The sequence below is a fragment of the Passer domesticus genome, chromosome 1 (assembly GCF_036417665.1).
Source record: "Passer domesticus isolate bPasDom1 chromosome 1, bPasDom1.hap1, whole genome shotgun sequence".
Taxonomy (NCBI): domain Eukaryota; kingdom Metazoa; phylum Chordata; class Aves; order Passeriformes; family Passeridae; genus Passer; species Passer domesticus.
In genome coordinates this window covers 113,445,332-113,458,619 of record NC_087474.1, presented here as the reverse complement: position 1 = coordinate 113,458,619, position 13,288 = coordinate 113,445,332, and the positions used below count along the sequence as shown (strand labels likewise).

The window sequence follows — 13,288 nt, the reverse complement described above, 5'->3', positions numbered from 1 at the left end:
AAACCCATGCAGACATTGTTCAGGTCATAATAATCACAGAGACAGTCAAATTAGTTCCTGATTCCAGCAGATACCAGAAGCACCAGAAGAAAAACTTGATACAAAAGAGCACAAATGACACATTTTATGAGAAGTATAGAAGAGTATTACATAAGTAATCACTACATTTGAGTTCATTTGTCAAATATTATTTCTTCACTATTTCTTTACACAAAACAGATACTGTTTGTGTAAAGCATTAGTGGAAGATGCTGAAGGCACTACTGTCTACTGTGGAACTCCATGGGATTACTCCAGACACCACCAGCAAACACATGAGATAACATCCATTTCAATTTTCGGTGTAAATGAATTACCCACTTCTCACCTCAGCAAGACTACATAAAGACACTCAAGATGCCAACCTGGGGCTGAAAATACAAACAAGGCTCCCCAAACCTCACACAAGTTGTCATATAAAGCCTAGATTTAAACAGCAATTCAGATTCCCTTTCATCTACTTAAGGATAAACTCCTCAAAAGTTTGCTTAACATTTACCAAGTGCTTGTTTTCTCATGATAATTCTTATGCCACAAAAAAGGTTCATAAAGAGATTCTAGTTTCTGTAAAATATAGTCAAGGTTAAGTGTGATATGTTATTCACTGCTCAATGCAGTGAACTAATACAACTACAATCTAATTGAAAAAGGGCTAAAATCTTTGATTCAACTGCTAAATTAACCTAGCTGTTTGAGCTAACAGATCCAATTTCACTGCCTGTTAAGGCAGGCAACGCTTTTTTTGTCTTCATTTTATACTCTAATGAAGTCTATTTCAATGGAGTTGCCTCCACTTATCCCAGAGGACGATTTAGTCCTTTTGTGTACAGCTAATCCAACTCTCCCTGAAGTCAAGGGGAATTTTGCACTTGACTTCAGTGTGAAAAAGGATCACATCCTAGAATAGCAATGCTAAAATATCTGTGAATAAAAGCAGGTTCTGATTTTCCAGTTCCTAATTAGCCAAAAAATGCCCCAGACAAACAAACTATCCTAAATCAAACCTTTTAAAAAATAAAAAAAAAATCTAATGTCTATTTTAGTTTAAAGCATGTGAAAAGTTATTTTACATGGCAATGTTTTTAAAGAGAATGATCCCATTCCCATATTCTGACTATAAAACTGTACTATCTGCATCTGCTTTGGCTTTCAGGTTCAGGGGAACTCGAGGGAAAAGTTCCATCAAAAATCCATCAAATCTAGGAAACATTTTGCGAAGCAACAGTTTTATGGCATGGTTTCCAAGCTGTAGAGATCCTGCAGCAGTAACACCAGCAAGCTTTTCAATTTTCCATCAGAGCAATCAGGGTTTCCTCAAGAACTTACACTGAGATAAACAGACAGGGTCAGAAATTTTTGCAAGTTACTCTGTTGGCCTAAATATGATTTGATTCCATCACATAAATTACCTGGTTGCCTGGCTACACTGTACTGCACATAATGCAGTAAACAATGTTTACTTCTAACTATTTGTATAACAGCATAAATGGAGTACAATAGACGTATGAAGCCAAAATAAGTCATACAGAGACTGGCCACATGTCACATGTAGTTATAATAGTAAGTTACCTTTCTGATGGCATTTTTTAAATATTTAAAGTGGAGAAAGAATTTTTTAAACTGAAATTTCTAGAAAGACACAGGCTTACTTTTAGGATAACCTATACTGAGTTTTAAAACATACTCAAACTATGTTGCTAGCCACCAAAACTTTAAACAACATTAAATCACCAAACTGGCAGAGCTAATTCATAATGACCTGAAATCAGGTGAATACACAAATCACATGAATACACAAATATATAAAGTAACATAGGCTGTTGCATGTGTAAAGAATATTCCGCCCCTTAATGTCACCTAGATACTGCTTCACTAGAATTTTAGACACATTTAGGGAAGACAAGTTTAAATCACAGAGATTTGTTTCCATTTTCAAAGAAAACAAAAAAGTGGAAGTATGGGATCTATTCATTCTAATGCCTTAGAGGTTGTAGTGACCAAAAATTATCCACAAACTAAAGCTAATATTCTCTTTTGTAAATAAATCTAGCAGATTTAAAGCAAAATGCAGTTTGCACTAGAATTATTGCCCTCTATATCCTTATCTAGAAAGCAACACATTAACCTGTACTTTAAAATGTAACACTGGTTATTTATATGAATTTCAATCACAATTTCCATTCAAATGCCGTTGAACACACACTAGGAAGAAATAAAATGTCTTGCATAAAAATTGCACTGTCATTGCTTAAATAATTATGTGTATAGCTTAAAAGAATTATTAAGACACTTTACTATTACATTAAATACACACACAGAAAATCCATGCCCCTGGCAAAAAAGCTAACAGGATTAGTGCAAACCTAATATGTAGAGTCAATATATTTCACTGACTAGTAAGGCTCAAACTGTTTCTTTGGGAAAAGAATGAAGAAGCCCAAATGTAAATCTGAGGCAAAATAGTAATTTAAAATAACCATATAAAATAAAGGTATCATACTTGATAATGTAAGTCACGTATTAACTTGGCTATGACTTCACCATGTATGCACCAAATTTAAATAGTATTGATGATATCTGATGATATGTCAGACCTAAGCAAAAGGCAAGGGGAGGTAATCACAGAGCCCTAGATTTCATAACCAATGCAAATGAATTCCAGAATATTTAAATACACCTACTATGCATGAACAAGTCAAACGTTTCCAGGGAAATAATTTTTCATCTATAAACTAACACTTGTCTCATTTTACGTACATCATGATAGCCTGAATCAATCAGTTCTACAATTTCTACAGTGTACAAGATAAGAAATAATTCCTAAAACGAAAAAGATTGATATCTTTAGCAAATTACATAATGTGCAATTATTCAGCAAGATATTTTGAAAGCTTATCACTTTAAATAGCCTCAGTCGCTATGATTTATGAATTGTTTTAAGTGTGTAGCTGTGCTTAAAATACAGTACAAAATTGTACTTGAAAGTAAAAAAAAGGTACCCATATTACTATTGCTTCCTAGCCATATACAGTCAGCATTTAATTTTTGTGTGATCTGAAGCTGAAAATTTTGTACTTGCATTTTGCTCTCACTCAGAACCACAGAAAAACAACAAATGCCAAAAAACACCCCTTAAAACCCAACAAATAAATACATGTAACCCTTATTTTCCCACCAACTACAGAATGTTAATACAATGCCTACTTCTCAGGCTTCAGAAAACAAATATTACTCAAGAAAATCTCCCCAACTGACAAGTAGTGACATCACAGGAATATCCTTGTTTTCCCTTCTCTTTTCTTCATGGGAAATTGTTTTCAAAAGGAATATTATTTTGCTCTATACTCTAAGTGTTCCTGAATATTTAAATTTATTACTAAAAAATAATTCAACATGGCTGTCTACAGTGAGACTAACTCTTTTTCTCTCTCCAGTGAATGTTTTTCAGTTAGGTATGGACGAACTGATGTGGCCAATGCTATTATAACCTTTAATCATCCATTAAATAAATATTTAACACCACTATCAGCTAAACAAGCCCATCCTCTCTTTGCTTTAAGGGCTTTGTCATTCTATAATGCAACTTACATTCTAAAATATATGGCAGGGAGAATCCCAAAAAAACAAAACCAAACAAAATACTTTGGCAAAAAGCCCATATATCACATGTCTCAGAAGCCAGAGAGCACACTTACATTTTAAGACATTGCTGCTGGAAAAAACCCGAATACTTTTTATTTCAAACAGGCAGAATAAGAAGTAGCATCTGTTGGTCAAAGAACCCATTCTGAAAATTAGCCTCTATCTAAACTTCCCAAGAACTTTTACTTGAGACATTAAGAATTTATCCTGAATCAAGTAGATTGGGGAAAAAAAAAAATCAAGACAACACGCATCTGCCTAGACAGACTTTTGGTCTGATTTACAACAACTGCTCTTTCAGTAGGCTTCAGCTAAGGAACACATGCATCAAAGAGAAGCTTTGTTCAGATTTAGAATAAAAAACCCCAAACAATCAAGAAAACTACAAGTCTTCTGTCCCCATTCAGTAAGGGAGAACCTTCTTTTAAAATAGATACACAACTCACCTGGGCTAGTCATCACACAGAGCAGAAAATGGTCTTTACCTCAGAAAACTTATTTAAGCCTTGCATAAATTTGCATCAGGAAAAAAGAAGACAGCAATCTGTATTTTCACATTCACCTGTCACTAAAGTATTGCAGGATTTTCTGTTAGGAGAGATTACCTACAAGGCCATAAGATGCATCACTAAGTATGTTCACAGCTTCATCAGAGCATCACTACAAGTTCACATCTCTAAGGAAATGTGGAGTGTTTCAACTGAACTACTGCAATCGGAGCTGGTCACAAACATTAAATACCACATATCAACCAAACACCAGAAGTCACAAAATGTTTCACTGGCATGCTCTGTTTCCAGCTCAAGAAGGTCCAGGAAGAAGGACACAAACCACTTGCTTTTATCACCATAAGCTTTCCTCTCATTCGTCTCACTCTCGCTTAGTCTTCACATGAATACAAATACCGTGTCTCTACAGATATGAACTTTGCTGCTAGGTTTGGTGCAGATCTGTAATTTTTTAAGATGTTTGGAGACCCCTGTTTTACACAAATTTCAGACATAAATGTCACACTTAACTCTGTGTTTCTCATAGACTAAGTCTGATCAACTTCTAACTGAAGCGCTACATATTTTTTCTGTTAATAATTTTCTGAAGACCTCAGTTTGGGAATCAGTACTATAAGGTTTTAATCTCAAACTGCAGACCTCGAGAAAAACAGATCAAAATCAAGGCAAAAAAAGGAGGTACAAGAGAACTAAAAAGATGTATGACTAATCATGGTGATTTGTTTTAACACTTTACAATGAAATACAGAACTTTTGAATTTATTTTTAAATTTCCTCCCTCAACCTCAGTTTTGATAATGTTTTCTTTCTTAAGTTTGGCAAACAAATGCTAGTTTCAGATAAACATGCATTTCGAAAACAAGAATATTTTCTAGGTATTAATTCTATATTCATTTTTCAGTGAAGCATACTTTAAAAAAACCTTAAAAGCATTGTTCATCTGTATGGCACACGTGTTAAGTTAAGCCTATAGAAAGGCCAGTTTTTATGAATTAGACCAGAAGCCCATCAAGCCCAAACACCTGAGTCAGACCAGAGGTTCACCATGGGCCCCCACCATCTGAAATGCTGGGCAATACTGGATGCTCAGGAAGGGAGCATAAGAATTAGGAAAGCCTGTGGCCATGCTGTCCTTGAAGCAATCTTTTAGCTTCTGTACTTTGGAGTACTATTACTGGCAAAATAAAGTATTTATGTTGAACAGGCTGAGCTAGTAAAAATCAACCAGAAACAGGAAGAGTATGTAAATAAAGAGAAGGATTTGGAGGGTTTTTCTTCTACTCTTCTGTGGTTACAAGTGTCAGTCATGATATTAGTTTCCAATAAAGTGTTCTTGAAAAGCAAGAAGATACACATAACAACTGAGACCTGTTTTTTCTTTGTCACATTTCAAGCATAAATATTAATGTTGTTATCTAACCACACTTAAAATAACTTATTAGAACTGGATTGTTCACTATTAATTTGTTTTAAGTCTCCCTTTCCTGGCTGACTGCCAAAACAGTTATAATGCTATACAACTGCAATACACAAGAGATCCATAGCACCCTCTAATTACTCTTTAAATACCTCACATGAGCACTGCCTTTTCTTACAATTGTGAGGCCATTAGATAGGGTTGAAAACCTCAAAACCTTTAGCCCAGATACTTTATTTTATTTCTGAAGTATGTATGTACCATCAAAATATTTGCCCGAACTATGGGCAAACATTTGGAACATGAACACCATCCTCCAACCCTTCTTTTCTACAGGGGCTGTCAGTCCTGGGAAGCATACCTGAGGCCTGACTGCATTTATACTCCATAATTCACATCATGAATAAAACTGTCTCAGTTTTGCAACACTACAGAGTGCTTTGGGCATGTGCAAAGGAACTTAACCCTACTAAATCAAATTCCTTCAATACGAAGACTGAGTTTAAATGTCTGATTAATTCCACCAAATTCTGAAAGTTTCTCCAAAATAAGGTTAAAGGCCCTGATCTACAAAGATTTACTTATGTGGGTGTGTTTACTCCACTGTCAATGGAATTAAACAGTTATTCATTCTTGTAAGCCTCACCTAGATAACCCTAAAATTTCAACGAAAAGGATTCATCACTTCTGAAGAACCATTTAGTTTTCCAAGTCTTCTCTAGACTTCTGGTGTTAAGAAAATCACAGAAACATCTTAAGCCATAGAAGTTTTTCACCTCCCTGAAGTTGAAAGACAAATTATTTGATCAGTATCACCATCAGAATTCAAAATTTACATGAACACTTAAGATATAGGTGCAGTCCATATTGATACTTCTTGAAGTCTCATGTAACACTACTATAAAAGCATTTACCTTCCAAAACCACAAAGATAAAACACAGCCAGGTTAACAAAAAAAGTTATCCAATTCCCTACTCAACAACTAACAGTGTTCAAGAAGCTAAAATACAAATTATTCCAGTCTGAGGTTTTACTTCCTCAGCATTCTCCAACTATGCTCTATAACCTTACTTAATACTATACAGTCAAGAAAAATTGAAACAAAACCCCAGTCTTGGCCACAACAGTCAACACAGCCTTAAATGCAGTTAGTGATGATCTCTACAGCAGCAGCCCACTGAGCGGTGGGGCTGGGATACAAGCCAGGACCAGCTAGAAGTCCAGCTTGAGGGCTTGATTTCAGCTGTGCATGGCTTTGCTCCACTGACTTATGGGACACAGCATGAAACCCAGTGCTCTATGCAGTGCCTATCCAAAATGACAACAGAGAGCATTTCCTACCCTATTTCCAGCTACCCTCTACATTTTCAACGAATGTGTTTAAAAAGAACAAAACTCATGCATAAGTAATAGTGTTTACTTACTCAATTTCTAGCATTAAAGTTACTATCATCTTGATCTCTGATCCTGCAATCAGCCATGCATGTTAACTTTACCTAAGGGTGCAGTCCCCCTCATTTAATTAACTTACTTTGGTGCCAATTTCTGTTTTGATGCACTGGCACCATCAAGGATAAACCCCCATAAATGCAAAGGGCAGTAAGAATGACCTCTTATAAGCTAAAATTAAAATTGTCCTACAGTTTGTTGACAGCATCTTTTCAGTATTACATTTTCTCTACTAAACGAAGCATACACATGGGAAGTTGTCCAGGTTTACCTTCAAAACCTGGCAACTGGCAATACAATCTGGAACTCTACAGCTCTAATCATTGGTGTGAATGTAGCCAGGGACTGTAGTGATTGAAAGAAGTTCCCATATGGCAATTGTAAAGCAGCTAGTATTGTAAAAAAATATAAAAAATAGTGATTATCACATCATAAAATCCCTCACTATAAAACAGCCTCCTACTGGCACTCTCAAGGAGAACAGAAATTAAATAAATCCCGAGACTGAGTTACCTACTTGTATTTGGAGGTAGCTCCTCCAAGACAAAAGCTAATCCATTCTGTCACAGTAGAGAAACTGCAGTTCTCCTCATGGTTCAATCTGTTCCATCAACAGGCACAGGACTTCCAGCACCAGAAGCCTGAAACCTTTCAGGAGGACTTCAGAAATCACAGGCTGTGTAAGTATGCACAGAACGTATCCTACCTGAAAAAGGCAGCTTGATGCGACACAGCAGAATAAGGACGTGTTCCTAAAGTCATTTTTTGTGTTAGTACTGACACCAATTTTTAAATTAACATCAAGGTACCTTACTCAAACTGTGATCAAACTATGTGGCCAAACAGTTGGATGCAAGTAGGGAATATGAATGAAAAGAACATATTTTTTTTAACTAATGTTTTGAACACAAGGAATTATCTATTGAAAATGTACAGCTTTTGTCCACAGGTAGTGCATACGGAAAAGTAAAACCATGCAGCCAGTTTGTTCATAAAGTAAACTTTGACCACATAATCTCACATGTGCCACACTGCAGACTTTTGCATCGCTGTCACATGACAGCCATGATTTATCAGACTGAACAGAGTGACGACTTCATTCTTCAGGAGCTGCAGAAGTGCACAAAGCCCAAAATAAAGAACATTTCTTTGCTGCAGAAGCATAGTTCTCTGCTCTCTTGCATGAATATTGATAAAAACCCCTATAATGTGAAGTTTTTCAATAATTCCGTTACACAGCATGCAGCACACCAAAAATGTATTAAGTATTTTTCCAGCTATTTCAAAATAATGCAGCAATTTAAGTATACTTTTAGTTCCACTCATTTGTTTTGTACCCAAAGAGCTGCTGTTGAGTAACAAGTACTTCCTTGAAAATCTCTCATTGTAATACAAAACACAGATTAAAGCTACCTTGGGCTCACCAATCTCATTCAAGATAGAATGGTACAGGGGTTCAGTTATTAAATTACTATTGAAAACTGGACCAGTAGCTCTGCAGGCAGCAAAACCAGGAAGGCCCCATTTCCTGCAGCAATTTCCAGCTTGAGGTAAGTGTTGCCATGAACTCTCTGGTGTGCAGGTTAAAAGCGCCGTTCTACCTGGCTTCCTTACTTCCAGATATTTTGTAGAAGCTGCTCATCTGAGAGTCCTGCACTGCCAAGTTTATTTGAAATCTTCCAAGAGCCAAAAGAGTTATTAGAGGGACTGAAGGCACACAGAGATTATAGTTCTATTTGAGCTGCACCTGTTAAAGAAATAAAGCTAACAAAGCACATGGAATAATTAATTACTGCCATTTGCTGTTACTAACTACTGTCACACCTGGTACCTCAGGACCTTCTTCTTCGAAATTCAGCAGCAGCACTGTGTCAATGCTGCTGTCCCTGTTGCCATCACAGATGCTACCTTGACCCAAAATTAACCACAACACCCTGGCTGTGCAGAACACACACAGAGTCTCCACTCTGTGCTTATGCTCAGTAGGAACCTCCTACAACTAAATTAACAGATACACATCAGAAGTAAGAGTGGAAGTGCGAGGTTTTGTTGTTTGGAAAGGAAATGTCCTTACTTCTGTGACGCCAACAAAAACATGGTTATGGCTGAACTACACCACAAACAGAGGTACTGCAAAGATAACTGACAAGGCAATTCTATCCCTCTTCAATGCTTACTTTCCAAAAAGGAAAGGCTCTGAAGTAAACTTTTGTATCTGGCTCCCCTGACTTAAGATCAATTTCACTTGAAAAATTTGCCTGAAATATCATTCAGCTATCTATGAATTATATTAAGTGAAACACTTTCCTTGTCAACACACTCCAGGCTTCAAAACTGGTTTTGGAACATTCTGCCACCTTAAGTAAATCCAATCATCTAATTTTTAATTAATGACTAGCCTCTGCCTAGGGTTAAATCCAGCAGGTACACCTGAATATACCTTTACAACATGAGCTTCAGAAATATTTCTGTCCTAGTTTTCCCAGTGCCAAGAGGATCATGCCCACATGCATACAAGACACACAGAAGCCCATATATTAATATAATAAATAACCACATCATAAACTTCACATATTTGTAATAGTTAATACTGGAGAAGTCACACTAGCCCTTGGTCTGAGCACACAACTTGGATCACATCAAGCCTGCAGGTCCACAGAGAGCAGAAAGTTATGTGCAGACTCCACAGGAACAGGGGCCTGTGTGTGTCCAACACGTTTTTTTTAATTGTAAGGAAGACAAGGAGCCTTGATGAAGTGTGATGATTGAACATTTAAATTAATGACTCAGAAACGTACAGCGGTCATGTTCCAGGCTCGATAATGGGATATAAACCAGAATAGTGGGGCAGGAGGAAGAAAAATTAATAACTATAAAACCACGCAGGCCAAGCTACAGGCGACTCCTGAATTTTGCCCTTTTACATCCTCCGGCCCCGCGCCGGGAGCGGAGCCGGGAGCGGCTCCCGCCGAGCACCAGCCCTGGCGGCGATCGCCGCCTCCGCCGGGGGACGAGCAGCCGGCCCGCAGCGCCCGCGGCGGGCAGGGGCCGGCAGGGGAGCCGGGCCGAGCGGGGGTCACGGGGCCCTCCCCCACAAACTCACTGCCCGCAGCCGCCCCACGCAGCCCGCCCAGCCCAGCCCGGCTCCCGCCCGCCCAACCCCTCGGCCCCGCGGGCGGCAGCTCGGGCCCGGGAGAAAGTTGCCGAGAAAGTTTCTGCGGAGGAGAAGGGGCCGGGGGTGCGGGACGCCCCCCGCCCCCGGGGCGCGGCGGCGGGGCGAGGCCGGGGGCGGGCGGCCGGGGCCTAGCGCCTCCATCGCCGCCGCCATCGCGGCCGCCGCTCCCGTGGGGCGGCGGAGCGGGGACGCGGCCGGGGCCTCACCTGCCTCTCCTCGGCGTGGCGGGTGGGAGAAGGAGGGGGGGAGGGAAGGAAGCGGGGGCCCCCCCGCTCCTCCCGGAGCCGCGGCGACCCGGGGAGGGAAGCGGGGAGGAGGGGAAGGGAGGAGGGACGAGGAGGAGGGAGCCGAGCGCTCCGGTGCGTGCGGGGAGCTGGAGCCTCGCTGCGGGAGGAGGAGGAGGAGACTCCCCGCCCCTATGGCCGGGATCTCCGGTGGGCACGGCGGCCCCTCCTCCGCGCCGCGTTTCCCTCCATGCGCTCCGGGTCGGGATCGCCGCGCCTCCCGGCCGGGGCAGCGCCTCCGCGCCCGAACCGGAGGCCGCGGGGAGGAGCCGGGCGGCCCCCGCGGAGCCGGGCTGGCGGCGGCGGTCCCTCCTCCGCGCCGCTGCGCACCGAGACAACATGGTGGAGGCGTGCGGGGCGGCGCGGGGGCGGCGGGGAAGGGAGGGAGCCGGGGCTTGCCCTGCCCTGCGGCTCGCCCGAGGGCGGCCGCCTACTCTCGGCCTCGGGTCGCGGGGACCCCTCTCGGGGTAGATCCTCCCGCCGTGCCGTGCCGGGCCGGTGAGCTCTGGCTAGCTTCTCTAGCCAGAGAAGCTGAACGTGAAAGATTCCGGCAGCGGAGCCCTTCAGTGTTGTGCGTGAAAAGCGAACAAAAATAACTTTTAAAACTCCTCGCCTAGGCGTCTTCAGGTGGGCCACGGCTTAGGCTCGGTACATTTAATTTCCTGCGGGTCGAGCAGAAGGAAGATGGCCCTCCGGCAGCTCGGGAATGCCGGGGGCGGCACCGCGGAGCAGACCTGTGGCCGAGCACCGAGCGGAGAACGAGCCTGTGAATTACGCATCGGTAACTCCGGGGAATTCTGCGTTACGGGTTCCCCACTCATCGCTGTTCCATAAGTCAGTGTTTCGTGTTTTAAGCAATAAAAAAATGGATTTGTGTCAAGGTGGGCTTCATGGAAAAAGGTGGTTTAAATGCACGTAGCCTTCAGAACTGCAGGCTGCAGGAAGGAATGAAAGAACATTAAAAAAAATGAACCTAAAGAGCCAAAGTTTACATGGGCAAATCGGCAGTTCTCATGCAACATTATCTTTTATTGTTCCCAGCTCTCTAGTAATCAAATGTACATCTCTCCCTGCTTTATTTTATTTGAAGGCTGATCAGAAAATAGTAGTTGAGCTGATCACTAATGATAACCTAATATAGTTTGTTCTTAAGAAAAAGAATTGAGTCATGATTTCCAGTTTATTTTATAGGCAATGCTGCAGAGTAATGCCATTTGTGGTTTTTTAATTTCATATAAAGCAAATACATTTAGAAGACCATAGATAACACTTAAACAGTTAACAAAATAAAAAAAACCCAAAAAGTGTTCTAGATTTGGAGACTCAATACTATAAATTATTCTCATGTAACCCTCTTAGAGTGGTGGAATTCATCATATCCTGTTCAGTCAGAAATCTAACTCACATTATACACAATTGATTTTTAATTTAAACAGCAATTGTAAGTTTTACAAATTGACCTTGGCAATGAATTACTTAACAGTTTGCAGACTGGTTGAAGCTCTAGGTCAGCCATGGCTTCAGAACTCCAGCTGGGCTTCTGGTAGTCTTGTGTGAGAGCAAAGTTTGAACTCCAGTATCATTTGTGCTGTTTTGTATACACAGGCAAGTGTTGCTAACTGGTTAATTTTACAGCACCATGGTAAAACTTGCATATCTGAAAAACACAATACCTAGTTGTGTTACCATCTTCATGACGTTTCAAAATGACTCACATAAGGAGTTTTGCAGCATTGGGCTAAAGCTTCATAGTTAGAGACGTACTGGCTCTTGCCAGCTGTCGCTGTAATTTGACGTCTGGGTTTCAGGTTCGGTGTTGATGGATGGGATTATATGCTAGTCCTTTCTCACGGCACCTGGCGATGCCTGTGTGGTACCGAAAGGTTTGTTGGGGTTCTCAGTTCATCACACCTCTCCTGCTGCTTTCTCTCCTAAAGAACAGTGTAAGGAAAGATTTGGTGAGTTTCTGAAAGGCTGAGCTGTTAACTGTGTCCTCTGCTGTCTGTTTTACATGTATGTGTGCTATTGGCTGCCACAGACAGTACTGGGGCTGCACCAGTGATTGACTCGGTCGGTAGTGGAGAGACTGTCATGCTTAATTTCAAGCACAGTGTGATTAAAATAGCAGAGCAGTTGGGGAGAAGACAAGCTGACCAGTCCCATAGCTGAGAGCAGGCTCAGACTCACACCATATGGGTATGAAAGAATAGATGAGGGTTTGAGTTGGGAGTCTTGGAGGCTAGACATGCTTTCATTGCAGTGGAAAAACTGGCTGCTACTTAAATTGTCATGCACTTGTCACTGATAGTCTGAGTATTCCTCAGAGCGTTCTTTTTATAAGGAAATGTTGAACAGGTGACTTAAAATGATCAAACTGTTGGTAGTTCAGCCTGATTAATCCTGCACAGGATGGAGTGGAGGCAGCCTGCAACCTGTGTGCCACATGATACCTGGGTAAAGCTCCCTTACCAGGGCCGTTCCTGAGTGGGCTCTCTAATGTGTTGCAGTGCAGGTGAACTGACACTGCTTGGTATTCACTCAGGAGACTGAGTGGATCAGCCAAAACTACCACAAATCTCAGCTACTAGTTAGGCAAGGCCAGTGCCTGCTTCTAGGAACTTCCCCTCTCTTTCATACTTTTGTTTTAAGTTAATATTTTTGACCTTGTGAGGGAAGGAGAAGAGAGGAGCTGCCCTCGAATGCTTTAGCATGGCTGGAATATAGTGTAAGAAGCTACTGATGCAGGGGTTCATTGCTGCCATTTGCTGAACA

General features: G+C 41.2%; 1 protein-coding gene across 2 annotated transcripts in view; it reads right to left on the bottom strand.

Annotated features, from left to right (window-relative positions):
* The window catches only part of YES1 (YES proto-oncogene 1, Src family tyrosine kinase), a 49,674-nt gene extending 38,949 nt beyond the window's left edge, over positions 1–10,725 (bottom strand). The window contains exon 1 of one of the 2 annotated variants that reach the window (XM_064434685.1): positions 10,439–10,725. The gene's annotated coding sequence lies outside the window, so the exon portion shown is untranslated. Of the gene's footprint in view, positions 1–7,574; positions 7,597–10,438 lie in introns of those variants that run through there. The other variant, XM_064434692.1, reaches the window with a different exon arrangement.
* Positions 10,726–13,288: the final 2,563 nt, after the last annotated feature.